The sequence below is a fragment of the Camelus ferus genome, chromosome 32 (assembly GCF_009834535.1).
Source record: "Camelus ferus isolate YT-003-E chromosome 32, BCGSAC_Cfer_1.0, whole genome shotgun sequence".
Lineage (NCBI taxonomy): Eukaryota > Metazoa > Chordata > Mammalia > Artiodactyla > Camelidae > Camelus > Camelus ferus.
Genome location: NC_045727.1, coordinates 17006489 through 17032214, shown reverse-complemented (window position 1 = coordinate 17032214; position 25726 = coordinate 17006489). Strand labels below are relative to the sequence as shown.

Below are 25726 nucleotides of genomic sequence, written 5' to 3'. Positions count from 1 at the left end.
CTTGTTTGGGAGGAATGGGGAGGCGCTGGGATCTGGCCTGACCCTCCTCCTTCCACTCTGTCCGCCCCCAACACACACCCTCTCACTGTCCCCACGTCTTCCTCTTTGGGCAGAGACGCTGGCTTGCAGGCACCTTGTCCACCCCTGCCTCTCCCCCAGCAGTTCTCACGTCGGGCCCCCGTGGCGGGGTGGGGGGGGCGGCTTTTGCATCCGAGCATACGTTGTTGTAACCTCGGTGCTGTTTTTGAGGAAAGCAAACCGTTAACTCAGACCTTCTTGAGAAAGGATTTGTGTCATCAAAACAGCTAGGACATTTAATGCTGTTCCCGAGTTCGTCAGGCGGGAGCAGAAATGCCCACTGTTGAGACATCAGGGCAGGTGATCTGGTCCCGAGCCCTGAGCTTTCTGGAGGGGCCTGGCACCTGCAGGCACTCAGGATGGTTTTGTGGAACGAATGAGTGGTTTAGACGTGGAGGGCTTTCGCGGGTGGTCAGTGGCGTCCCCTCCTTGTCTGCTAGGAGGATGGAGGCCTGGCAGCACCTGGACACAGCCAAGGCCTCACAGCAGGTTAGCGGCGGGGAGTGAGAGTTGAGAATGACCAGAACACACCTCCCCGGTAGTCGTGCGTCTCAGTGATGGCTGATGCGACATGACCCCCTTGACCTTCCCCCAGCGGCCTCTCCACGCCTCCTTCCCTCTCTTGGAAGGACAAGCATGTAGGCTCGAAGCTCAGGACAGTGTTGACAGAAATTATGTCATGTGTCTTGAGCAAGGTGACTGAAAACAGACGCTTAAGATGCCTTGACCAGTGACGTGTCCTGGTTCTAGTTATGACTTAGTGTTTTAATGACCAGAGTCTGCATCCTGGGTGGGTCTGGGGATCCAGCGCTTCCTTCTGGTCTCTCCCTCCATCCTCCTTCAGGTCCTCACCGAGCACCAGCTCTGTGCCTGGCCCTCTGCTGGAGGCCCTCGTTCACTCAGCAGCTGCTTGTGAAGGGTCTCAGGACTGGGGACACCTTGATAAACAAGACAGACAGCTGTGAGCGTAGGGTTGCTGGGGAGCTTTGATCAGGGCTCCCTCCGGAACACATGGATGAAAGCATGTCTGCCCACAAGCCAGACAAAGCCAGGTTCCAGGCCTAGCACTGTGGCTTCCTAGCTCAGTGACCTTGGACCAGACACTGAATGCCTGTGAGCCTCAGTTTCCCCCTCTGCACAAGGGCACAGGGACTGCCCACCTCATCGTGTGGTTTTGGGGGATTCCAGGGGAACAGGTACGTGTGGTTCTTATAAAAGATGGGCTCCATGTGGTCCAATCTCTGCACAGAATCACATCCAGGGGCAAAAAATTTTTTTTAAATTTAAAATTGTAATATTTATTTGTGTCTCTGAAAGTAAAAAGCCACAGGGACACCGGTGACCTGTGAGTCTGCCCAGATTCATTCGCTGCACACCTGGTCTGTCTCCTCCCTTGATGGTGTAGCCTGACCTGCCCTCCCGGGCTGGCCTGCGGCTTCCTCTGCCTTGTCTCGGGGCCCGTTGTTCTCCGGTTAGGACAGAAGTCCCCGCTGAGGGGGCAGTGCCGGAGGGAGGGCGGCCGGTTTTCTGCCGGGCCTGCTGGCAAGCAGACTGTCCCTGGGATCAGATGAGAAGCTGCGGAGCCAGACTTGTTCTCGGCCTGTTGCAGATGGTAGCTGGAGAACTGAGCTGGGAGTTCTTCCTGTTCTTTCTGGGATGAGTGGAAAAAAAAATTTTTTTTTTGAAGTCTAGGGCTTCTGGAGAATTCTGTCTGGTGTGTGTGCCCTGGGTGTGCTCTGGCCCCTGGGAATTCCAGGAAGAATTGGGGGTGCTCAACACAGCCCACGTGGGTCCTTGAGGCTGGACAAGTTAAAGCCACTCGTCTACGAGCTGTCCTCAAGGGCTCCCACTGGGGCCTTCTTTGTCAAATTAGGAACATTTCAGGGACTGGGTTTCACTTGTCCTCAGCTCAGCCTCTGGACTCTCAGGCTCCCACCTTCCTTCTTCCCCAACTTTTCTTCTGGACCCACTTGACCAAGACTTACCCATCTCCCGTCCCTTACCCAGAACCTAAGGGCTCTGCTGATTATAAGAGCCACCACTGTTATTTTGTGCGTATGACAGCTTTGTTGAGATATAGTTGACATACAATCAGCGTACACAACTAAAGTGTACAATTTAATGAGTTTTGACATGTGTGTATTCCCAAGGAACCACCACTGTGATTAAAATAATAAACCCATCCTTCACCCCCATGAGTTTCCTCGTGCCCCTCTGCAAGCCATCCCTCCATCCCTGCCCCCGAGCAACCAGGATCTGCTCTCTGTCACAGTAGATCTGTTTGCATTTTCTAGACTTTTATATAAATGGAACTGGACACCATGTGCTTTCTTCGTCTGGCTCCTTTCACTCCGCCTAATTATCTGAGATCCACCCGTGGCGTGGTTAGGTATCAATGGCTCATTCCTTTTTGTTGCTCAGGACTGTTCCTTTGCGTGGAGGTACCAGTTTGTGTCTCCATCCACCTGTTGACAGACGTTTGGGTTGATTCCACTTTTTGGCTCCTGTGAATAATGGGGCCATGAGCATTGTTGTTCAAGTCTCTGCAGGTTTTCATTTCTCTCCGGTAAACACCTAGAAGTGGAGTGGCTGGATCACACGGTAGGCGTGTGTTAAGCTTTTTTTGAAAAACCTGCTGAACTGTTTTCCAGTGTGGTTGGACCATTTTGCGTCTCATCCCCTGAGAGTTTCGGTTGCCCCAACATTCCTTACCAGTACTTGGTACACTTCTGTCGTTCTGTCAGTGAAGATGCTTTTGAAGATGCTGAAAGTAACAAAAGACCCCATAAAGTTGGGTCAAACTGTAAGGACATGTATTATTTCAGATACTTCACCTGGTGGTAGGAGGGAACGTGGTGCAGGGTTCATCAAACTATGGCCGGTGAGCTAAGAATGAAGTTTTACATTTTAAAAAGATTATTAAAAAAAAAAATCCAAAACCAAAAAAATATGTGACAGGGACCACATGTGGCTGACCATACCTGAAGTATTTACTATCTGCCCCTTTAAAAAGTATACCACATCCTGGATTAGTGGATCAACTCGGTTCTTTCCATCTTCCTACACTCCTTTCAGCATCTTGTCCCCTCATGGTCCCAAAATGGCTGCCACAGTTCCAGCCATTCCTGGGAGACCTGACAACATCTAGCCAAGGAAGAAGGGGTGCATTGGGAGGAAGACTTCTCCCTGAGCCCACCCAGCAGACTTCCCCCCCCAGATCCCATTGGCCAGGATTTGATCCCATGTCTGTGCTCTTGCTGCAAGAGAGGGTGGGGAGTGAATAGTCAGCATTTTCAAGGCTTGGCCAGGAAGGAAGAATGCTGTTCATGGCTGTATTTTTCTGGGCCAGTTCTTTGATTAGTTTCCAGGTGCCCAATTGTCTTGAGTGAGTTTGAACTGGGTATGAGGACCCTGTGTGTCCCTGGCCTTGGTTCCTTTATTTGGGATTCAGGGAGCGTGATGTCTCCTTTAAGCGCTGATGAGAACTGAATGAGGTTTATGTAAAGTGCCTCATGGGTTGCACACAGTCAGCGCTGGAGGACAGTGCAGTGTAATGGTCGCCCCGGGTCCTTGCCGTGTGACACTAGCCAAGTAGCTCTTCTTCTTTCTGCCTTGCTTTCCTTGCCTGTAAAATGGGATTGAGGTGGTCCCCCTCCTTACAAGGTGAATTACCTGATTCAGAGCACTCAGCCTGGGCCTGGTATGGGGTTAGGCCTTAACAAGCGTTTGCTGTGTGCCAGGCCTCAGAATGGGCCCCGGAAATACACGAGGGAATGGAAACAGGCCTGACCTTCACGGTGTCCACAGCCGGCAGGCAGGGGTGAGGGTGTTGGCCCTTGTCGTGACAGCGAGGGGAGTGCTGTGAGGGGAAGCGCAGAGGAGGCACTAAAGTGGGGAGGGAAGCAGGGAAGGCTTCCTGGAGGTGAGGACATTATTGTGAAGTCTTCAAGGGTGCGCAGGAACTGGCCAGGGAAAGAGGAGGGGAGGGGAGGGGAGGGGAGGGGAGGGGAGGGGAGGGGACTGCAGTACAAATGACATAGTGCTTCTTCCCTCCCCTCCCCTCCCACTCATCCCCCATTCCTCGCTTCTCCTCCCCGCCCCTTTCTTCACTTCATTCTTTCATTTATGCATTCATTCAACACTCAGAGCATCCAATGTTCTAGGCATGGGGGCAGTAACAGAGAATGAGACACAAGCTTTCTGCTCTCACGAGCCTTTGTTAGATCATACTAACTAGTCAGGAAAATACCAGATAATGGTATTAACGTGCACAGGAAAGGATGCTAAGATAGAGGGGGTCTGGCAGCTCCTTTGTGCTAGGTCGTCAGGGGAAGATTCTCCGAGGAGGTGAGATTCAGAAATAAGAACCATCACGGTGTGGGGGCAGCAGTCAGGTTGGGGCTGCCGGGAGGTAACTTCCCCGGCAGGAAGCAGCTGAGTGGAGGGAGCCCGGGGTCTCACCTTCACTGCCCTGTGAGGGGACACGGCTCTGGACAGCCCTGAGTCCAGGGTAGCCCAAAGTCCAGGACTCCAAGGCTGCCAGAATATACCTCGTGCCTACAGGTGTGCTATTGTGGGGACCCAAAGGGTGACACACTTTTGTCAGAGTGTTGAGGCTGCCTGGCCGCCCCGCTCCCCGCCCTCCCCGCCTGCTGGGCGCAGCATGGCTCCTGGAACAGCGTGGGTGGCGCAGAGGAGGGGCTCCCCATGTGCCAGGAAGCAAGGCCCAAGATAATAAAACTCTAGCAGGTCGGGAGAAAGCCGAGCCTGTGTGAAGGCATTGGCAAGTGGGGACTGTTGTTCACAGCCGCTCTGAGACGAGAGGAGGGCGGCCGAGGGCCGGCGAGCTGGGCAATGAGAATGGTGGGGGTGGACGTGGGGGGCCAGGGGTGCCGGCTCCTCAGTGCCCATTGTCCCCTTGCCCTCTGAGCCACAGCTGCCGAGCGTGGTTTGCCGCCCTGGCCTCTGAGCCAGACTTCGCCTCTTAGCTCTCGTCACCTCAGTGTCCTCATCCGTGTAATGAGGATAGTTGTTCTGCTCTCACGAGATGGTCAGGACACACATCACGTAACCTTCAGCACCACCTGAAATTTATCCCGTTTTAAAGACAAGGAAAGAGGGGCTCAGAGAAGGCAAGCCACTTGCCCAGGGTGACACAGCACAGAGTCAGTCTTGGGAGCCCTGCCATTAACCCGTGTGTGTGTGTGTGTGTGTGTGTGTGTGTGTGTGTGTGTGTGTGTGTGTGTGTAGGGGGTGACATGAGATGATTTAGGGCCTGGCACATCTTTGGTGCTTAGTAAATATTAACCGCATCCTTGAAGCACTTGAATAGATGTTGACGAGGCATTTGGGAGGCCACGTTTCTTCTAAGTCTGTTCTCACAATGTGAGTGCTCTAGCCGCAGACATCCCCGTCAGAATCTGACTCCATCCCGCCTGCCTGTGCCCAGGGCCTGCATTGTGCCCCTTGACCCAGGAGGCAGGTGTCACAATCTCCATTTGTGGCCCCCTAGGCAGGGAGAGACCACGTGGGTGTTTGCACGAGGCCACGTGGTGTTTGCACCCAGCTCTGCTGCACTCTCGAGGCTGGGCAGGGTGGCCTTTGAGCGGAGGCAGCTGGGGTTTTGAGCTGGACTTCTGGTGCAGCCTCTGTGGGGGTTCAAGGCCCGGAGAGGAGAGGGGTACTGCCTGGGGACCCCCAGTAGTTGGGGCAGAGCCCGGCAGCCCTGAAACCCTGGTCAGTGGGCCCTGGCTTGCCCTCTCCCCTCTGTTCAGCTGGGACAGGTGGGGCACAGGGGACCCTCCGAGGCCCCCAGGCCTGCAGATCCCTGGAGCTGCTGTGGTGGCCGAGGCTGGGAGGGGGACCCCGAGGCCATCTCGGGAAACCCAGTGCTCGTCACAGTCAGGCTTCACTTGGGCTTCACGGCTGACCTGAGTCTGAGGAAGGGAAGTGAAGAGGAAGAAAGAGGAATGGGGATAAGGTCCCTGCTCCCATGACCACCTCTTCTGCACGCTGCCATCCAGCCCCATTCTGGCATGAACCGGGGCGCTCACAGGGGCAGGGCAGCCTGGTGGTTAGGGCCCCGGCTGTGCGCTCAGCCAGACCTGGGTTCCAGCCATGGCTCTGCGCGCGGCAGCTGTGTGACTTGAGCCGGGGTCTTCCTCATTTGGCGTCTATGCAGTGGGGATTGCATGCTCCTGGCTTGGGCAGGTCGGAGAGGTGACCGGGCACACAGCAGGCCCTCGGCAGCTCAGAACTAGTGCAGTTCGTTATTATCTTTACTTCAAAACCCTAGTAAAACCGCTCCGGGGGCCAGGGATTGGGGCGCCAGCACCTGGCATATATAGTAGGTCCTCATGCAGGTGTGTATTGAAGTCAGAAGGGAGGGGGGAGGGAGCAGGGAAGGACGGTGTCTACTCATTCTTCCAGCCTTTTGTTATCCTCAGGGAGAGCCTTCAAATCTTGGGGTGCTGCTTGCGGGGTGCTTAGGGCAGGATAGCAGGCTCGCTGCTCAGGGATGAATTCCCCAGGGGACGCTGTGACTCCCTCGTCCCAGTTTGGATCTGTTGTTCCCCAAGAACATCTTGCTTTCTTTCGCTTACTGATCCAAAAATGCGAAATTCCAGCTGCTCTGGTGGAAAAAGACGTGTCCTCTAACCCCAGGCAAGGCAACCAGATGAAGACTCCAGGGGGGTCCCCCTCGCCTTACCAGGAGGCCTGAGGAGAGGGTGGCCCCCCAGCCCCCAGGGCCACTGGGCAGCCCAGCAGGAGGAACTAGGCGGGGTCCTGGGCCGCCCCGTTTCCATTTTAGGGGAGGCCAGGGCGTGCAGCTTTATTAGACGCCCAGCTCTTCAAAGAGGGGCTGTGATTACAGACTGGCCTCGCCACGCCGGGCGGGGCCACACAGCGGGCTCTCCCCAGTGTGAAAAACGCTACTTTCTACTTGAGCTCGGGGTGGGGCCTGATAAAGCAGGGAGATGCGTTCCTGGCTGTTTCTAGAAAGATCTCCTTTCCAGATGACTTTTTTCTCCCCTCCCAAGATTAATTAAAGGCATCTTAGGTCATTAAAATGACTATTTGAATAAGGATGTAATAAACGAACACAAGGAAAGAGTCTTGGACTTGGTTTATAAATAATCTGGGGTGGACTTGTCAGATCAAGTCATTTCTGGGTGGTTGTTGTTGTTGTTTCCCATATCAGAATTCTTTTCCCTGTTGCCTTGGAAACCAGCCTAGGGAGAGGGATGCTGGGAGTTGTAGGACTTGGGTTCAAGCCTCAGTGAGTCCTTCATTCCACACGGTAGGCATGTCAAGGGCCCTGCTGATTGCTGGATGCTAAGAATCAAGGGTGACTGGGACACGCACCTGCTGCCCGTGGGCTCAGAGTCCAGTGGGGAGACTGATGCGTAAATTGAGTCACAGCCCAGCTTTTAATGATGCAGTGGGGGGTAATACGGCGAGGTGGGAGCCGAGAGGTGGCCTCCATGGGCATGAAGATTTTGAGGGAGGCTTCTTGGAGGAAGGAGTAAACTGAGGTTTGAAGGACAAGAGATTCTGACTAGGCGAGGAACAGGTGGAATGGTGTCCTAGCCAGAGGGAACAGCATGTGCAAAGGACTGAACAAGAGACAGCATGGCACATCCCAGAGACTGTCAAAGTCCAGATTGTGAGCGACTCCTATGGAAAATCAGGGCACCTATCACAGATTTACTATGAGGTCTGGGACAGCTGCCTACCTGGGCCTGATTCTTCAATGAAATGAGAAGTTTGACCTTCGACTGGCCCTCCGAAAACTTTGCTCCATCCCATGGGGAGAGAAAACAGGTTTAAGCTGGGTTCACAAGTCAGCCCTTCTCACACATGGTCCCAGGAATTAGTATCCAGACCACCTGTCAAGAAAGGAAACTATTTGATTTACAAGCAGACAAGTCCTTCTGCAGGCATTTCCTGACCCAAGGTAGTCTGAGGAAGCCAGAGAAGTGTGTGGAATAGTCACTGCCCTCATGCATGGGGCTTAGGGCAGAACTGACCATTTTAAGGGGTTTTAGACATGTGGATAGAGTCTGGCTTTGACCCTGGAAGGGGGAGGGCTTTGGAATCAGACAGATCTGGGTTCAAGTCCCAGAACCCCACTTTCCAGCTCAGTGACCTTGAGCAAATTCCTTCAGCTGTTTAAACCTCACTGCCCTTCTCTGCAAAATGGGGATAATTAAAAACAGAACTCACCCTATAGGGTTGTTGCAAGCGTTACGTGAGGTGAAGTGTACGGGGTAACAAGCTCCCGGCACACGGTAAATCCTCACTTAATGGTTATCATTTTTTCCATTGCATCACCTTCCTCACAACATAACATTAGTAGAGTTCCAGGCCCAGGATGTATACTCCTGGAGTGTCCAGTCTTTGGGGAAGCAGAATGTGCAGAGGGTCGTGCAATTAATCGAGATCTCCTGGGGGAGATTTGCTGAAGGTGGTCTTGGGGTAGGGAGAAGTCTAACAGAGATGGAGAATAGCAGAAGGCAGGGGTACAGCCTGTGCAGAAGCCCAGAGGCAAGACTGAATATGGCCATGCCCATTGGCCTTTGCATATGCCATTCTCTTTCAGCCTTCTTGGAGAACTCCTATTCACCCTTCAAAACCCTACCCACATTTCATTCTTCCAATTGCAGATCCTCAGTAAATGATCATCTTCCCTTTGCTCTTCATTCCTTAACTTCCTACTTTCTTGGTTGGGTTTCATCTATGCCTCTTAAGTTTCCATTATAGTATGTTATTCACTAGTCCCTCTGAGCCTTGGTACTTGTATTGCAAATGTTCGGGTTTTTTTCTGTTTTTTTCTTCCACCCAAGGGATTCTCTAGAATGTGCTTGTTTGTATCAGACTTAGGGGAGAAAATGATATAGCCTCAGGTTTGAGGTGGTCCATTGGGACTCCCTTCCCCCTTAATGGCAGAAACCAGAAAGCTACCCTGGGCTCTTCAGGGACTATAGGTCCCCTCAGGGCCAGCACAGAGCTCACACAGAGTAACAGCACAGGGAACGCTTGTTGAATGAATGAATGAATGAATGAATGACATTCTGATTTCTGGAACTGCACACGCTCACCCAGAAATGGTGACCTCTAGGCTCTCCATCCCACTGTGGATAAAATCCCCATCTATTTCCTGGATCTCAGTAGCTCCTCCAACACTTTTTGGATTAATTATGTAAGGAGATGGTTTTCTTTCCTTTTAGATGCCCAGCAACATCCCAAGAGTTTCCTGGAGAGAACAGAAGAATTTGCAGAAAAAGTCCTCTGGCGGGGATAGTGCTCGGGCTGCCCCAGTTTTCAGAGAGTGACGCTTTTTATAGTTACACTTTCAGACCACATTGTACCTAAAGGGAGCCAGGAGTGGGGAGCAGGCACGCAATCTGGCTTCCCAGTTCCCTTCTGTACCCCTCTCCCCCGTTATGGAAGGAGGCGGGACTGTGCGGTCCTGCCTGCTGCCTGGTCTCCTCTGCCTTTCCTGACACTCCTCTTCCACCCAGACTGATGTGGCAAGGACCAAGTCCTCCTCTGCCTTGTCCAAGGTGCAAAGCTGGGGCTCGCACACGCTACCACTTAATAGCTGTGTAGGCCTTAGGCTGGTCACTGAATCCCCCTGCCTCACTTTTCATCTGTAAAGTGGGGGTAATAACTCTAATACAAACCTCATTTCATTGGTGGGAGGAGCAGACAGTGTAATACAATGCCGGGCACACAGTAAACAGTACCATCTGCGTCAGTGACAGTGATGACTTTGATGATTTCATCTCTGAAAATCAGAGAGGTTCAGTAACTTACTCAGGGCCACACAGTGAACAAGTGCTAGAGGCACTTAAAGTCTACAAACCCTTAACTATGATACTCTATGGGTTTAGCATATCCAAGGCTGGGACCAGGGTGAGGTAGCTAAAGCACACGCCCAGGGCACAAAACTGAAGGAAGCACCAAAAAAAAGTGTCATCAAGATAAATATCTTAATGCAGTATTTTTTTTTAAATCAAAATTAATTCAAAAATCCATGATGAGCAAACTGTCAACATTATACGTACAGGCAGGATCGGTATTACCGATATTTTTTTCCTTTTGCCTCTGAGGTCAATATGGCTCGGCCCAGCCCTGGCCGAGTCTCTCTTTGTTGGACGATAAGGATTTTACTGACTTTTCACAAAGATGACTATTGTGTATGACTGTGATAAACACCCCTGAAGCAAAAGGTTTGTATAGATCCTTCTCATTTCCAGACAGGTTGCTGGATGTGGAACTGGGTCATGAAACGCAGGGTCAAAAGGCAGGCACACCCTCCCACCCCAACCTTTTATTATGAAACATCTCAAACATACGGAAGAATTGTACAGAGGACACCCGTAGTCTAACCAGGTGGATTCTGCAGTTGCTCAGGGTTTGCTTTATTTGCTTTATGAAGATGTAGCCATCCTTCCATTCCTCTGTGTGTGTGTGTATACACACGTAACTTTTTTTGCTGCATTTCAAAGTAAGTTATAGACATCAGTCCACTTCAGCATGTATGTCCTTAACTGGCAGACCATCATTTTTAAGACTTTGGATCTTAAATGCTAAATTCCCTTCAGGAAATACATACCAATTTCCACTTCCATCTGTGGATAAATGTTCTCTCTCTTGCCGCAGCCTGGCCAACACTGGGTGTTATCATTTTAAAGGTGTCCTAGGTGCTGCTTTGGTTGACCTTTTTTCCTCCTGAAGGTTCTCAGTAAATCTTCCTCACGTCTGTGCCCAGGTGGCCTGTGAAAAAGTTGCGTCCCTTTCCAGCTCCTCGGGCATTTCTGGTGACGCTCTTCTGGGGTTAGATGGGGAGCACCCAGCTCTTTCTCGTCGCGGCTGCCCACTGGAAGTCCCGGTCCGCTGGGCGAGGGAGCAGGGCTGCTGGCTGTAGACAGCTCCGTGGGAGGAAAGTGGACAAACCCCGGAGGCCAGAAGCTCTGGGAGCCTGGAGGCTGTACTGCGTGGTGGGTTGGGCCAGACACATGTGTGGAGGTAGGATCTGGGCCCCTGTGCCCTCTCCCTTACCTGTATAATGGGGTGATGCTTCCTACAGGTCCTGCAAGAGCCCCTTGTCCCCCTTCTCTCTCCCCTCACTCTGCTGGCCCTTGGTTTCCTGATGGGTCAGGCGCCATCCTGCTGCTGGGCGTTTGAATCTCCTGTGATTTCTCTGGGTCAGGAAGTTGGGAGGAGCAGGAATTCGGGGCGGGGTGGCTCTGGCTCGGGGCCTCCCGTGGGGTTGCCACCCAGGGCAGCGGTCCTCCAAGGGTTTGATGGGCGACATGGGATCTGCTTCCAGAGTGGCTCGCTCCCGTGGCTGGGAGTCAGTGCTGGCTGTGGGCTGGGGGCCTCAGACTCCACCACGTGGGTCTCTCCGCAGGGCTGCCCGAGCGCCCTCACAACCTGGCAGTCGGTCGGCTTCCTCCAGCACAAGGTGGAAGCTGTGATGCCTTTTATGGTCTCACTTTGGAAGTTACTTCTGCCTTATCTCTTGGGAACACAAACCACTGACTCATTGTGGGAGGGGACCACACCAGGGTGTGAACCACAGGGGGCAGGGATCCGTTTGAGGGGGCTGCCTACCGCCTTGGAAGACCTTCGCAGATGACGTCACCTCTCTGGGCCTCAGTCTCCTCCTCTGTCAAATGGGTTTGTGTGAGGATTCATGAGTTAATGCCTATGAACGCTTAGAATGGCACCAGAGTCTCAGTTACACTCTCAGTAAATGTTAGTCACCAGGATAGTGTCCCGCCGGACTGTGAGCCTTGAAGACAGGGATGGTTCTCAGTCTCTGTCTCCGGGGCCCATCCCGGAGTGCGCAGTCTCTGTTTATGTGAATGAGCGGGAGAATGAATGAATGATCATACAGCCCAAGGACCAGGCATCCAGAGAAGGAGACCCGCGTTGGCTGCATTGTGAGACGTCTCCATGAAAAACTTTCTCAAGTGAGGCCCTCTGATCGGTGTCTAGGGAGCAAATATTTGTTCAAAACTGGGGCGATGTGGGTGGGGAAAAGTGCCCAGGATGCAATCAGACTGATCAAAGTTTCACTCTCGGACTCGGCGTTTGAGCAATGAATATTTACTGAGCCACAGCTCTGGACCATTCGCCAAGTCAGACCCGGAGTGGGGCAGGAAGGGAGGAAACAGCCTCCGTCCATGCTCTGGTGGTACCCTTGCTGTGTGACCTTGGGCAAGTGAATCTGTGTCTCTGAGTCTGCATTTCCTCGTCTGTAACGCAGAGGGTGGATCCCTGCCAGAAGGAGAATGCTGCTTCAACAAGTGTGCCTCCCTTCAGGATTCAGCCTCTGCTGACCCCTCCCCACAGGCACCCCCTCCAGTCTCAGATGCTGCTGTCTTGTGTCGCCCCCACCCCGGGAAATTCCAACCACTCCAGCTCCACAAGAGTTAAAAACCCAGGCGCTCATGTGACCCAGTGTAAACCATGAATCATTCCCCTTGCTCCCTGTGCCGAGCCTGCGCGCCCAGGATGGGGCAGGTGCTGTGCCCCGGGGTTGCCATGGCAACCCCGCCTGTACTGAAATGCAGCCCGGCCCCGTTCCTTCCTTGGGGGCCTTGGGGGCTGTTTCACCTGGCTGGGTGTTGCCTTTCAGGGAGGGAGGGAGAGAAGGCTGGAACAGAGGGAGAGAGGGAGGGAGAGAGAGGGAGGCACGCTTAGGGAGGAACAAGTGGAAATGGAGACAGGGGAAGGAAGGAGAGGCTGGGAACCTGACAGAGAAACGGACCGCCAGAGGGAGACAGACTGACAACCGGCCAGAGGTCCCAAGACGCTTGCTGCCTGTCACCCTAGAGGCAGTTTCCCAACTGTTCCAGCCTTCCCCGGGCTGCCAGATCTCCGACATACATGCACACATGCGCCCACATGCACACACGTGCCGCCGCATCTCCCCGTGCGCCCGCGGTCAGGGCACAGGGCGGGTAGGCTGTTGGGCACGTGCAGCCACCATCAGCCCCGCGGGATGGTGAGCGAGTTGGGACTTGGGGGGAAGAACAAATAGAGGCAGACGTCAGCTCCCTGGGCGGCCACCTCCCTGAGGCCCCTCCTGCATTCCTGGGCAGCGAAGCCCCTCGCTGAGAACGGGGGCTGATGTCATCCTGGGCTGCCAAGCCAGGGGACCTGGGGCCCCGGTGGCTGCCTCTGGAAATGAGCTAGCTGCCTGCCAGCCCACAGGTTTGGAACCGCCGGCCGGAGGACTGGAAACCTGCACAGGTCAGGTGAGCGGGGTCCCCGCCGCCACGGGCAACCAGGCACGGGGCAGAGACAGTGGGGGACACCCAGTCCTTCCAGCGGGTGCCTGCGGGGGGCCGCCTACCTGGGAGAAAGTGAGGACGAGGGTGCTCGGGGGCCACTGCCTCTTCCTTCCCCCACCTCTGGGGACCGTCACGCCCTGGAGCCAGCGAGGCAACCCAGTTCCTCAAAGCTCCTCGTCACCCGAGCCAGCCAGCCAGCCAGCCTGCGGGTGCTGGGAACTGGATCTTGGAGCTCCCAGCGTGTTTACTCACAGCTCCGGGGGGTGGACTCGCAGCCTGACCCTGAACCGCCTCCGGTTCTAAGCGAGACCCGAGGATGCCGCCAGCTGCTGGCTCAGCAATGTCTATTTACTCTCGGTCCGGCTGAAGAGGGACTGCTGGCTTTTCTCTCCAGCGAGCCCAGAACTTCCATGAGTGGACAGTAGGAAGAGGGGAGAGGGCCCTGACATCTCACCTCCTTCCTCCCTCTCCTCCCGGCCCCATGGATTACCTGGGAGACAAACTCACGGTGGCCCAAAGCCACATGACCCAGTGGATGGGGACCGTCCGGCGGTCCTTCCAGGAGGCCCTCAACTTAGTGACCACCACGGTGGGCCACGAGCGGGCGAGCGGAGAGCCCGCCAGCCGGACCCCCTTCAAGCGCACCTCATCCTTCCGACACCTCGCTTCCCGGAGCCGGGAATCTTTCCGCCGCTTCTCGGCCCGCAGCCAGCAGAGATTTTCTTCCCTGAGGAAAAGGCAGCCGGACTCAGAGCCACCGGATCTTGTAAGCTTATTATGTTTTTTTAAAAATATTAAAACAAGTGTGAAAACTCCTCCCCGCCCCAGGGAGGAGGAGGAGGGGGTCCCATAGATCCAGCCGGGGAAGTGGCCTCTTCCAGAATCATTGTCAGTCGAGCCCAGCCGCTTCCTGCTCCCGTGCCTGGGAGAGGCGTGTGGTGGTGATTCCCCTGACCGTGGACTTGCTCGCTCCCCCGAAGCGGTCGGGAGATTTATACCGGATTCAGTGTCTGTCCAGACGGGGCAGGCACACGAGCGGGGCTGACTCTGCCCGTGGGTTTATCTGTAAGTGCCGGCACTCCAGCCCCGACACAAATGCCTGTCCGCCCTATTTTTAGGGAGGCTTAGCTGGCACCTGCTTCATCCCTCACAACCCTCTGGGATGACCCAGGGTCCACGTCATGTACACGTGTGGTTGTGGCTCTCATGGCCTGTCGTTGAGCCAAATCGCGAGGTCTCATCTGATCACCCGAAGTGGTGGGCAGGTTTGCCCGCTGACCCATGAGCCTGGGGCTTGGTGTGAGTGGGCCAGGATGGGGGTGCCCAGTCTGGGTCCTGGGACTCCACCATCTCTCACTCTGGCAAGCTTGATGGGGCTTGGGAGGCCAGGGTGGAAAGACATCTAATAATTAACAACCCAATCTGCAAAAAGGTTTTTTTCCTCAAGGACCTTACTGATGATTTAGAGCAGTGGCGCTGAGCCCAGAGAGGGAAAGACACCTGCCTAGGGAAGCACAGCAAATAAGCGGCAAAGCCAGGGCCAGAACCCCCAGCTCTGATCCCCACTCAGGGTTATTTCCGGCCAAGCTCCAGACCTTCCTGATAACTTCAGGGAAGCCCACACCACTGACCAGGATGAACTCAGACAGGGCCTGGTATTATCACGAAAGAGACATCTGCCACCTGACTATGTGACCCAGTTCGTAGGACACTGAAGATGGGTGAAGGGCTCAGCCATCTCCTTCCCTGGATTCAGCCTTGTGATGAGTCCCGATGGTCATTACAGGACCCAGCATTTAGGGATGGAGCTGCGGGGTGCACCAGGCTCTGAGGCAGCCTCCTGCACCCACATGGTCCCTGAAAGCCTACACCAGCCCTCAGGGTGCAGAGACCCGCCCCCCCCCCCCCCCAGCTAGCTGAGAGGTGCGGTGATGGTCCCAGGGTCACACAGCAACCAGAGCACTCAGGTGCACACACATGTCTCATTAATGTGACATCTCTTTCCCTTCTGGGTCTGTGCTGCTTTGTGGCTCTGGACAAATCATCGGGGCCTGAATATATGAGACAGTTCCCCAGCCCAACCTCTGGGGGGGTGACTTAGCCCAGGGGGGGAAAGCCTCTCATTCATTCTTTCTGTCCCTCTATGGGTGTGTCCATCTGTCTCTCTCCTCCTTCACTCTTGTTCCCTCCCTGGCAGTTCAGTTAAGGGTGTGAGGTTGGTAATGTTCAGTTCTGCCGCTGTGTGACCCTGGGCGTTGGCCTGAGTCCCCAGGCCTCATTGCCCTGCCCTCCTGCTTGCTGAATGAATGAATGAATGGATGGATGAAGTTAGGTGGCGCAGGGCCTTTGTCTCCTCTGTTCACTGTTGCCATGCAGTGCCTCCAACAATGTTACTACTTGCTAGATAAATCTGGGCTAAATAAATCTGTTCCCTTCCCATTTAGTATTTGTCCTCTACCAGTTGGCATTGGAGTTGAAAGCTTGAATCAGACTTGGCCATGCCCTGGCAGAGGGACCTTGACCCATTCTCAAGCCTCAGTTTCCTCTTCTGTCAAATGGGGAGAACTCCTCAGGTGACTGAAACGGGCACCCACCCGATGCCTGGCACGATGTAGGTGTGTGCTCACAGATGCTTTCTGTCTGTTGGGTACCATGATGTTTTGACTGAGCAGAATGGGGGCAGAGTTGGGATGGGGACACCTGCTCTGTTGCAAAGGACCTGGGTTTGACTCCTGGTTCTGCTACTTCTCAGCTGTGTGACCTTGGGTGGACTGTTCCCCCTCTGTGTGCCTCAGTTTCCTCATCTGCGAAATGGGGATTATCCTCATGCCCTATGTACGTTTACCATCTCACTTAAGGGCAGTGACATGCCCTTAGACATGTGATGCCTGGGGCCGTGCTTAGCCCATGGTATGTGTGCCTTAAAAGTTAGCTGTTGTGACAACCAAACCTTTTCTTTCAAACGAGTCCTTCAAAGATTCCCAGTGAACTGGGAAGTCCACACACGCCCCTTTTACTTGGGGACTTTGCTTAAATATTTGTTTCATGGGAGAAAGTTTTTTAAAGCCACAGACTAGAGTTCAGGACACCTGCGAGATCTCTGGGTGGGGCTGGGAGGGGGACAGGATTTCAGTCTTTAGGACTTAAACTTGTACGTGATTTATCTAAATAAGCCTTCTGTTCCAAATCCTGCCTCAGGCTCCTATTTACTCCGAGCAGAGTGGAAGAATCTATGGCAGGCAGAAAGTCACCCTCAGAGGCGTGCCCCGAAACGTTTTTCTAAAGCCAGCCTTGAACTAATTTGCTAATGGCCTGCCTTGGCGGCGTCTGCGGGATAGAGGTGGGGAGAGGGGAAACAATCGCATTGTCTCTGAGGACAAAGGCAGGAAGAAGCACGTCTGTGCCGCAGCCCAGCGCGAGCCTGAGAACGAAGCCAGCAGATGAGGTGGGCTGCAAGCAGAGGCCAGGCAGAAAATTCCAGAAGCCAGGCACGGTGGCAGTGCCACAGAGGCCGAGGGCTGGAGTAAAAGTGGGAAGAGAGGGTGTCCTCCAGGGCCAACGGTGTTCTGTTCCACAGAGAGGGCTTTGGAACTGGACAGACTTGGGGTCAAGTCTCAGCTCCCCCGTATGCTGGCCCGGTGACCTTGGGCAAGTTAAATCACCTCTCTCAGCCTCAGTGTCCTCATCTGTGAAGTGGGGGTTCTTCTGGGACTTGTCTGGTGGGGGGTCCAGTGGGACAGAATGAGTAAGAAACCAGCCCGGCCCTGGCACCTGTTACGCACCTGGCATCCAGGAAGGGCTCAGAGAGTGTGCGTTTCTTGCCACTTTCAAGGGGGGACTGGATGCAGGTGCTGTGGATATGAGTCCCACCTGCAGGTGGCCACACTGGTGCCACTTGCAAAGGAGATAAGAAGCTACCTGACCTTTCGTGGGCGTTTACTGTGTGCCAGGCCCTAAGCGTTAGGTGTGAGGTGTCCCTTCTTTGTGTATCTTCATTCATCCACCCACATTTTCATTCCACCAGTATTTATCAAGCACCCACTAGGGGCTGGCGCTGGGGAAAGAGCTGTGAGTAAACCAGACACAACTCCAGCCTCTATAGAGTTGCCTTTAAGAGAGTAAATAATAAAACCCCACGTCAGCACATAAGTATGTCATGTATGTTCTGAAAACGAGGGAGCTGTCTTAAAAGATCAAGGGCTTGTCTGTAACACCAAACTCATGCCATATGTCAGAGTTTATCGGACACCCCCATGGCAATCTTGGGCCTGGTCGTTCTTTGGGGGCCGGAGAGCAGTCCTGCATAGGACCATCCCTGGCCTTTCCCCACTAGATGCCAGTAGCACCCTCAAGTCATGACAACCAAAAATGTCTCCAGACATTTGCCAAGTGTCTCCGGGAGAAGAGGGCAGAACATCCACCCCCTCCCCAGCTGAGAACCCCTGCTGTAGGTAAATCAGTTTGGGGTCTATAATCATAACCAGGGTACTCTTCCAAGGACCTGAGTTGGGGAAGAGAGGCAGGCAGGGACCCGACATCCCTCAAGCTTACCAGGAGTTGGTCTCATCAAATCCACACATTTGCCTGCCCCTGAGAGACGTGGGGTGGAGCCCCATATTTCATAGATGAGAAATCAGAAGCACAGAGAGGTCAAGTCACAGGCCTGGGGCCACACAGCTGGGATCGGTGAGGCTGAGACTCCAACACTCTAGTGTGTCGGCCCTGCTTGGCCCACGGCGGCACCCGGTGCTGGGGACTCATTGTCGAAGCATCGGAGTCCATGCTTTGATCCTCAGTGGGAGTGTTTGGTTCTGTGTCAATTATGGAGTGAAATGGATGCTTAAAATATTCAGGAGGGCTCAGCATCTCCCCCCTCCACAAATGTACACACTCTCCCTCCCTCCTTTTTTAGCAAGTGGGAGAGAATTTGAAGGGAAAGAGATATTTGTGACTCTCATCTTCAGAAGCCCCGATTTCAGTCAATGGCTCCTCCGTGTCCGTTTCTTTAGACTGCCATAATAAACGACCACACGCATGGTGGCTGAGGACAACCGAAGTGTGGAGACCAAACGTCCCAAATTAAGGTGTTGTCAGGCCACGTCCCCTTCTGGGGTTCTCAGGGCGGGTCCTTCCTGCCTCTTCCAGCCGCCGAGGGCTCCTGCGTTCCTGGGCTCGTGGCCTCATACGTGCAGTCCCTACCACTGGCCTCACATGGCTTCTCCTCTGTCTCTTATGAGGACACTTGTCATTGGATTTAGGGCCCTCCAGATCATTCAGCATGGTCTCATCTGGAGAACCATAACTGAATTAGTTAACGTCTGCAAAGACCTTCTTCCCAAGTAAAGTCACATTCGCAGGTGCCGGCGGTTAGGTTGTGGACGTATCTCTTTGGAGGCCACCATTCAGCGCACTATGCCCTCCTCACTGCTTCTACTCTGGCCTCTTCCCCTCCAGGGCATCCTTCCCCCAGCCCCCTAGGGGGAAGTTGTCCCCCTGCCTCACTCAGACCTAGGAAGCCCCAGCTTCTTCCCGTGGCCTGCAAGGCCCTGTGGGACCTCGCCCTGCCTCCCTCTTGCCCTGACTCTTACTGCCGTCCTCCGTGCTCATCTCACTCCTGCCACTCTGACCTCCTGCTCTTCTTCAGTCACCACACGCTCCTTCCAGACCCAGAGACTTGGCCCTCACAGTTCCCTCTGCCTGGAATGCTGTTCCCTCTCCCTTCACGTCCGCAGAGAGGGTTCTCGACAGCCAGGGCTGGGACAAATCCCTGCCGTGCCGTGTTTCTCTCCACCCTGTTAATGTCCTCCTGCTACTTATCCCAGTCTGCACTTGGCTTCAATTCACTTGTTTATTCTGTCTCCTCTGCTAGAATGTAAGGTCTGCAAGGGCCGCGGTTCTGGTCGACTGGTCACCTCAGTATCGCCAGGACCTCGAGGAGCGTCCACCACACCTGCCAGCTCGTGCCATCCTGCCCGCCTTCCTGAAACCCACTCTCCTCTGTCTGTGTCCACCTTGTGGCACCATCTCCATATCATAGACGGGTCCACCAAGGCCCAGAGAGCATCAGTGATTTGGTCCTGGTACACACCTTCTAGGACTTGACACCAAGATTCTAGCCCAGGGCAGTCGGGGAATTCTTTCCTTATAGCGAGTCTGATGGAAAAATCTGAGATATAATGGTGATAAAAACTATTGATTGATTTGTTAGGAATTTTTTATCTAACACCTCTTCTGTGCCAGGTGGAGGATGAGACAGACGGGGTCTCTGCCCTCTCAGGGCTCACAGGAACAGGGAGACACAGTAAACAGATAAGTCAACTAATGAATGAACAGATATTTGTAAGGGCTCTGAAGACATATGTCACAGGGTATGGGGACTTGGTGGGAAGAGAGGTCTGGGAAGTCTTCTTAGGAGGTGACATTTTAGGAGAGACCTGAATGAAAGGAATGGGCCTTAAGAAGGTTTGAGGGAAGACCATCTTGGCAGTGGGAGAAAGCACGTGCAAAGGCCCTGAGGCAGGACTGTGCCTGGTGTGTTTGAGGAACAGCAGGGAGACCAGGGTGGCTGTTGCAAAGCTAGTAGGTGGGAGAGGACAGAAGTTGAGTGGGCAGGGGCCAGCTTGTGTAGGGCCTGGGAGCTCTGGTAAGGATGTCAGATTTTAGTACCATAGGGTTTTGAGCAGGGGAGGGATATCAAGAGCAGAGTAACAACCACCACTACCAGTTCTTGAGCACCCACTATGTGCCAGGCACAGGTTGTCATGTTTCCCCTGGAGACCTAGGCTTCAGGGGATTGGGTCCAGCTGCAGTGACCCCAGCCATCTGTGCCGATGCTGCCCGCCACTGCTCGTCCAGAGCCCTGCCAGGTACCCTGGCCTCAGGCCGCCCCTTGGGTGTGGAGCTGGGGCGCTGGCCTTCATTGCAGCCCCAGAGTCCAGTGTGCAGTGACTGCACCTCTGCTACGGTGGGAACAGGCAGGCAGGATGGGCCACCTTATTTTGGGCTGGCCACACCCCATTCCAGGTCTCCCCTTCATCCTGCAGGCAGCAGAATGATGTCACACACAGAACAATGGCCCATTCATGGGTCCAGCCGGGACCAAAGGCTGGGCCCAGAGTTGGTGCCTCTGGGAGGGACCTGGAGTGGCGTGCAGGGCGGGACAAAGCTTGGCTGCTCCACGGGGCTCCGCTGGTGTGAAATTATGTTGAGCTCCCCACCCCTCCTTGCCCTCCAACTAAAACAGTGGGGTGCCCTCGCTTCATGTGTGGGGAGTGCAGAGAACCTGAACAGCAACAAAAAAATCCACCTGTGATTCTAACATCCAAGAAAACCACTCTTAGCATTTGAGTACATTTCCTTCCTGTCTTTTTTCCTCCATCAAAAGCAAAATCTCCCAGCTTCCGTCTTTTTCTGTTCTTTAAAAGACGTGCGGGTTTTGTCTGTCGTTAGTAAAGACCATTGTTAATGCCCACGTGACCATCGGTCGTGCACACGTGTGCTCCCTCGTTACTCGCCTCTGCCTGGCCTTTCGGGGTGCTCCCCATTTGGGGTGATCGGGAAGGACTCTGCCCGGGCGGCGCTGGGCGTGCACTTCCTTGTCTGGATTCCTGAGTGGTCCCTGGGGTTTAAACAAGCTCCTTTTCGTCTCTGTGACCCGAGGACCCCCCAATGACTCTCACTTTCCCTCCCTCTTTTCATCGTTTTCAAATCTCAGCTATTTCGCTCTGACAAAATGCCTCTTGCTTTCCTCGTCAGGAAGTCAGAAATTTCAGGAAGGAAATCTGGATCGGTGCATATCACAGGGAACGTTGTATTTTTGGATTTCGCAAAGAATGGGGTCCCTGGCAACGAGTCACCGAGGTCATTACCTTACCAGAGGGAACGCTGTGTGGGGTTAGTTACAGTGGCCCACTGGTAAATGTTTAACATTAACCGAGGCTTTGGGAGAGAAACCCCTATTTGTATGTAGATTTGTCTATTCCTGTGGCGTAAATACTCCCACCAGGGCCGACTGCAAGCTACTAACTAGCTGCTGGTGCACACAGAGCCGGGGAAAGATGTGCAGCACGTCATTGTCACACAGCACTCCCCCCTCCTCATTCTCGGATGACGCAAGGTGACAAAATGCCCGCGTGATGAGATGAAGCGAGGAGGGTGGCGTAGGCGTCGTGACACAGCGTTAGGCTATCAGGGACCTTCTGATGATGACAGGCCAGGGGGAGGCCCACTTGAGCTCTGGGTGGTCCTGGACCCTGGAGCTGTGACCGGGTCGATGGTTGGATGTCGAAGGCAGATGATGTCAACGGTTGGGAATCCAGGAGGGACGGTGTGAGATTTCATCACGCCACTCAGAAAGGCGGACTGTTTATTTCTGGAACTTTCCATTTAATATTTTTGGACCGAGGTTGACCGCGGGTAACTGAAACCAGGGAAAGCGAACCTGCAGATAAGGGGGGCAGACTGGGGCTTAGTGTTTTCGCTGCGAGATTCAATAGACATAAATGACCTCAAGACCATAGGTACTAGTAAAATGTAGTCATTAGGAAGTGGTAAGGTTCGGCCCTTCCCTACCTTTGCTTTTAATAGGATCCATTTCATCGTAAGTGTGTATCATTTAATTTTTAGTAATGGCTGTGTTTAGCAACCGGCTCAGAACTGACTCCTGAAAGTTTCGCAGTTGTGTCTACGCCACTGTTGTTGAAGGGAGTGAGTTGTGGAGCCCCAGAGCTGTGGGTTGGAATCCGGTTCTGCCTCTCCCTTGCCGTGGGACTCTGGGTAGGCTGCTTGGTCTCTTTGTGCCTCTGTTTCCCCCCCTGTAAAGGGGGGCCCATAATGCTAGCTCAGTCCCCAGGTCCGGAGGATAGTATTTGGAGGTCATGCCCAGGGAACACCTAGCACAGCGTGTGTCCGTGGTGGGGTCTCAGTGAATGTTTTCCATCCTCCTCCTCCTCATCATCATCATGGTTATTTGTTTAGTGTTTAAATAGTTGGCAAGGCACATTCAGACAGCCAGTTTGGCCCCCAGTGAGTCTCCCCCTTCAGTGTTCACACACAGCCCCCTCCCACCCCATACCAGGCTGGGCTTTGGGACCAGTAGGATGCAGCCGGAGTGACGGTGTCACAGCTGAGATCAGGTTACAGAAGATACCCTGGACCCCCTCCTGGTCACCCATTCGCTCTCTCCAGCATTCACTCTGGGGGAGGCCACCACAGGGTCTTGAGGACACTCGAGCAGCCCTGTAGAGAGGCCCACATGGCAAGGAGCTGAAACCCACCACCAATCATGAGAGTGAGCTTGGCAGTGCGCCCTCCAACCTGCAGAGGAGATGTCACCTCCAGCCGAGAGCTTCATTTCCACCCCACAAGACACAATGAGCCTGAACCACTCAGCAAAGCCCCTGCTGGTTCCATGACTCCCAGAAACCAGGAGTGACGACCGATACTTTTTGTTTCAGGACACTAGGGTTTGGGCCTATTCATTACACAGCCCTGATAACCAATACACATTTCTTCTCATTCAAACAGACAGTCCGAGGGTGGCCAGGGAGTATTACTTCATCCCTCATCTCACAGGGGAGTAAATCAAGGTGGGAAGAACTCAAGGGACCCTCTCGAGATCCATGACGTGGTAGCCCTTGGTGTTCCTCACAGATGCTTTTCTCATCTTGGGGGTTCCTGCTTGTAAGGGAGGCTGCTCGGCCAGCCTGGGTTCAGGGTCCTGGGGGCTTTTGAGCAATGCACCCTTTTCAGGAGTTGGCATGAAGCCCCCACTGTGGGAGGGAATCCAATTCCTGGATCCTAAAGGCTCATCACTCCGTTTACCTCATCAAACATTCATTGTAAATGTTGGGCCATTAACAGCAGCGAACTCTCCACACGGATCTGAGAGCCCAGCATCCAAGAGCGGCCTTTCTCCTACATCAAGTTCAAGGCCAGAGGATCCCTCTCCCACTGCCCTGCTCCATTGAAAGGCAGATCCTAAAACAGGAATGATCACCAAGAGTTAAAAAACTGCGACGTTTGTGAGCAATTTCACTTTTGTTTTTTTCGACATAGGCTTGGTGTCATCCTTGGCTGTCCTTTCTTGATTGAGGGGGGAAAATGGGGTTGGGAGGGCTGCAGGTATGTTAGGTCACACCAGTGAAGAGCTTGCTTCTCCCTTTAGGCAGATTTGAGTTTGAATCCCAGCCTTGCCACTAACTAGCTATGGGACCTTGGACAGGAGATTTTCATCCCATTAGAGTCAGTTTCCCTCTGAAGTACTTAGCACAGTGCCCGGAACCCAGAAAGTGCATCATATAAGTGTTCTTTTTTTTTTTTTTTAATCTGGACTTTTTGGAAGTATTTTTCCCCAGTTTTACTGATAAGTAATTATATATCACATTTATAATAGTTTCAAGTGTACAACGTAGTGATTTGACACCCATATAAACTGCAAAATGATCACCACGATCAGTTTAGTTTACATCCGTCACCGCACAGAGTTGCCCATTTTTTTTTTCCTTTGTGATGAGAACTTTTAAGATCTACTCTCTGAGCAACTTTCAAATACACAACACAGTGTCATTAACCATAGTCACCGTGCTGAACCTTGCACCCTGCCCCAGGACTTATTTATCTTTTAACTGGACGTTGGTACCTTTTTCACCCCCTCCATCCGTCCCAGACCCCGAACTTCCACCCCGAAAATGTTTATTTCTTGCTTCACACAAAAGTCAGCTGCGGGCCCAACGACTCTGTACAACTGCTGTGTCTCCAGGCTGTTTAAATCTGGGAAAACGCGACTTCTGCGTAACGGCATCAGAGGGAAAAAGCTTGAGAGTCACACCAAGGCAGAGGCTACGTTGTCCCACTTCACTGGGTGGGGGTGGTGGGGGCAGGATGAAGGCGTTAAGGGTGACACGTGACCAGTACTCACCACAGGCCGGCCTCTGAGCAAAGCAGACCGTTGGATCACATCCTTGCAGAAACCCCAAGGGGTCGGTATTATTTTTGGTATCCCTGATTCACAAAGGAGAAAACCAAGGTCCCAGGGAGGACGTGACTTGCTCCAGGTCACCTCGCTCGCAGCCTGGATTCCAGCCCAGGTCTGCCGACACCTCTCTTCTTGTCCATCAATGGACCCTGGGACCGGTGTGCTTTGCTGAGAGACCCCATGGTGAAGACCAGGGCTTCACACCACAGTGACCCTGACACTTTGGGGGTGGGCTGTTCTTTGCTGGGGGGGTGGAGCGGGGGGCTGTCCTGTGCCTCGTAGGTTGTCAGGCAGCATCGTGGCCTCTACCTAGTATTTCCAAATTTGCCATTTGGCCCTTGGGGGGGGGGCAAAGTCGTCCGCGATTGAGAACCACTGGCGTGGATGGTAAGAGTCACGAGATGTGAGTTGAGGTCCCTGCCAGGCCCTGGGTGACCACGTGGCCTCAACCAACAGACTCTGAGCGAAGGGAAAACAGTAGTAGTAGGGCTTCAGAATTTCCTCACTTTCGGGCGAAGTAACCTTTGATTCCTGGGGTCGTTCTGGGCAAGTCTTTCCACACCTGTAAAGCATTTTTCTTCAGCCACCAAATGGAGCAGATGGTGTCGTCCGCGAATAGAGTTGTCAGGAGAGTGACAGGAGATGCTCATCAGGTGCCCCTGCCGGGCACTCAGCACGTAGTCAGCGCTTTATGCTCCTAGTATGACCTGTCACGTGGGCGGGGCGGGGCGGGGCGGGGGCAGGTGCATATTCCGTAGCAATCCAGGATGCCTTTCACGGTCTGTTGAATTCCCAGCCCTGTGTCTTCAGGCTCTACATCCAAATATTTGCCTTCTGCCAAAGCCAGGAATTATCCAGCAGCCCACACTCCTGTCACTCACCGGCACGATTTCTAGAAACAGCCCTTCCCTGGGCACACCTATAATTTAACATCCGTAATCCCTCAGTTAGTAATTAGAAGTCCGTTCCTTTTTCCTCAGCAGTTGCCTTTTGCGGTGGGAAGGGTGAGGGGTGGATGCGGGGGTCGTGTTGAGGCAGCTGCCACCCGCACCCACTGCAGACTTCTTGGCAGGAAGGTCCTTGAACCTCTGGCGCTGGATTTGAAGAATGTACCACGGTAGCCACCCTGGTGGATGATGGGAAACAGGTTCCTTATCCAGAAAAGTTTTTATACAGGCCCTGGGAACAAGTGTAAGCCGGCCACTGAGGGGCAGGGCGTGAATGTGGAGGTCCCTCCTCAGAGGACCTCTCGCGTCTAGGTTATTCCAGTCCACCCCTTTCATGTTACAGCTGGGGAAGCCAAGGCCCAGAGATGGAAAGAGACCATCACAAGGTCACACAGCAAGTCAGGGACAGACCCAGG

At 53.7% G+C, this 25726-nt stretch overlaps 1 protein-coding gene and 1 long non-coding RNA gene across 6 annotated transcripts in view; one reads left to right on the top strand and one right to left on the bottom strand.

The window, feature by feature from the left end:
• The window catches only part of KIAA1671 (KIAA1671 ortholog), a 114203-nt gene that overhangs the window by 39050 nt on the left and 49427 nt on the right, over positions 1-25726 (top strand).
• LOC116660964 lies at positions 1395-13863 on the bottom strand. 5 transcript variants are annotated; one of them, XR_004316690.1, is made up of 4 exons: positions 13451-13863; positions 7815-12369; positions 2791-2842; positions 1395-1729 (listed from the first exon to the last, which is right to left on the bottom strand). It is a non-coding gene; the product is annotated as an uncharacterized LOC116660964 (long non-coding RNA). The 5 variants fall into 5 exon arrangements; XR_004316691.1 differs by lacking the exon at positions 1395-1729 and having other exon boundaries at positions 1776-2842; positions 7815-7967; positions 9180-12369; XR_004316692.1 differs by lacking the exon at positions 1395-1729 and having other exon boundaries at positions 1776-2842; positions 7815-9334; positions 9765-12369.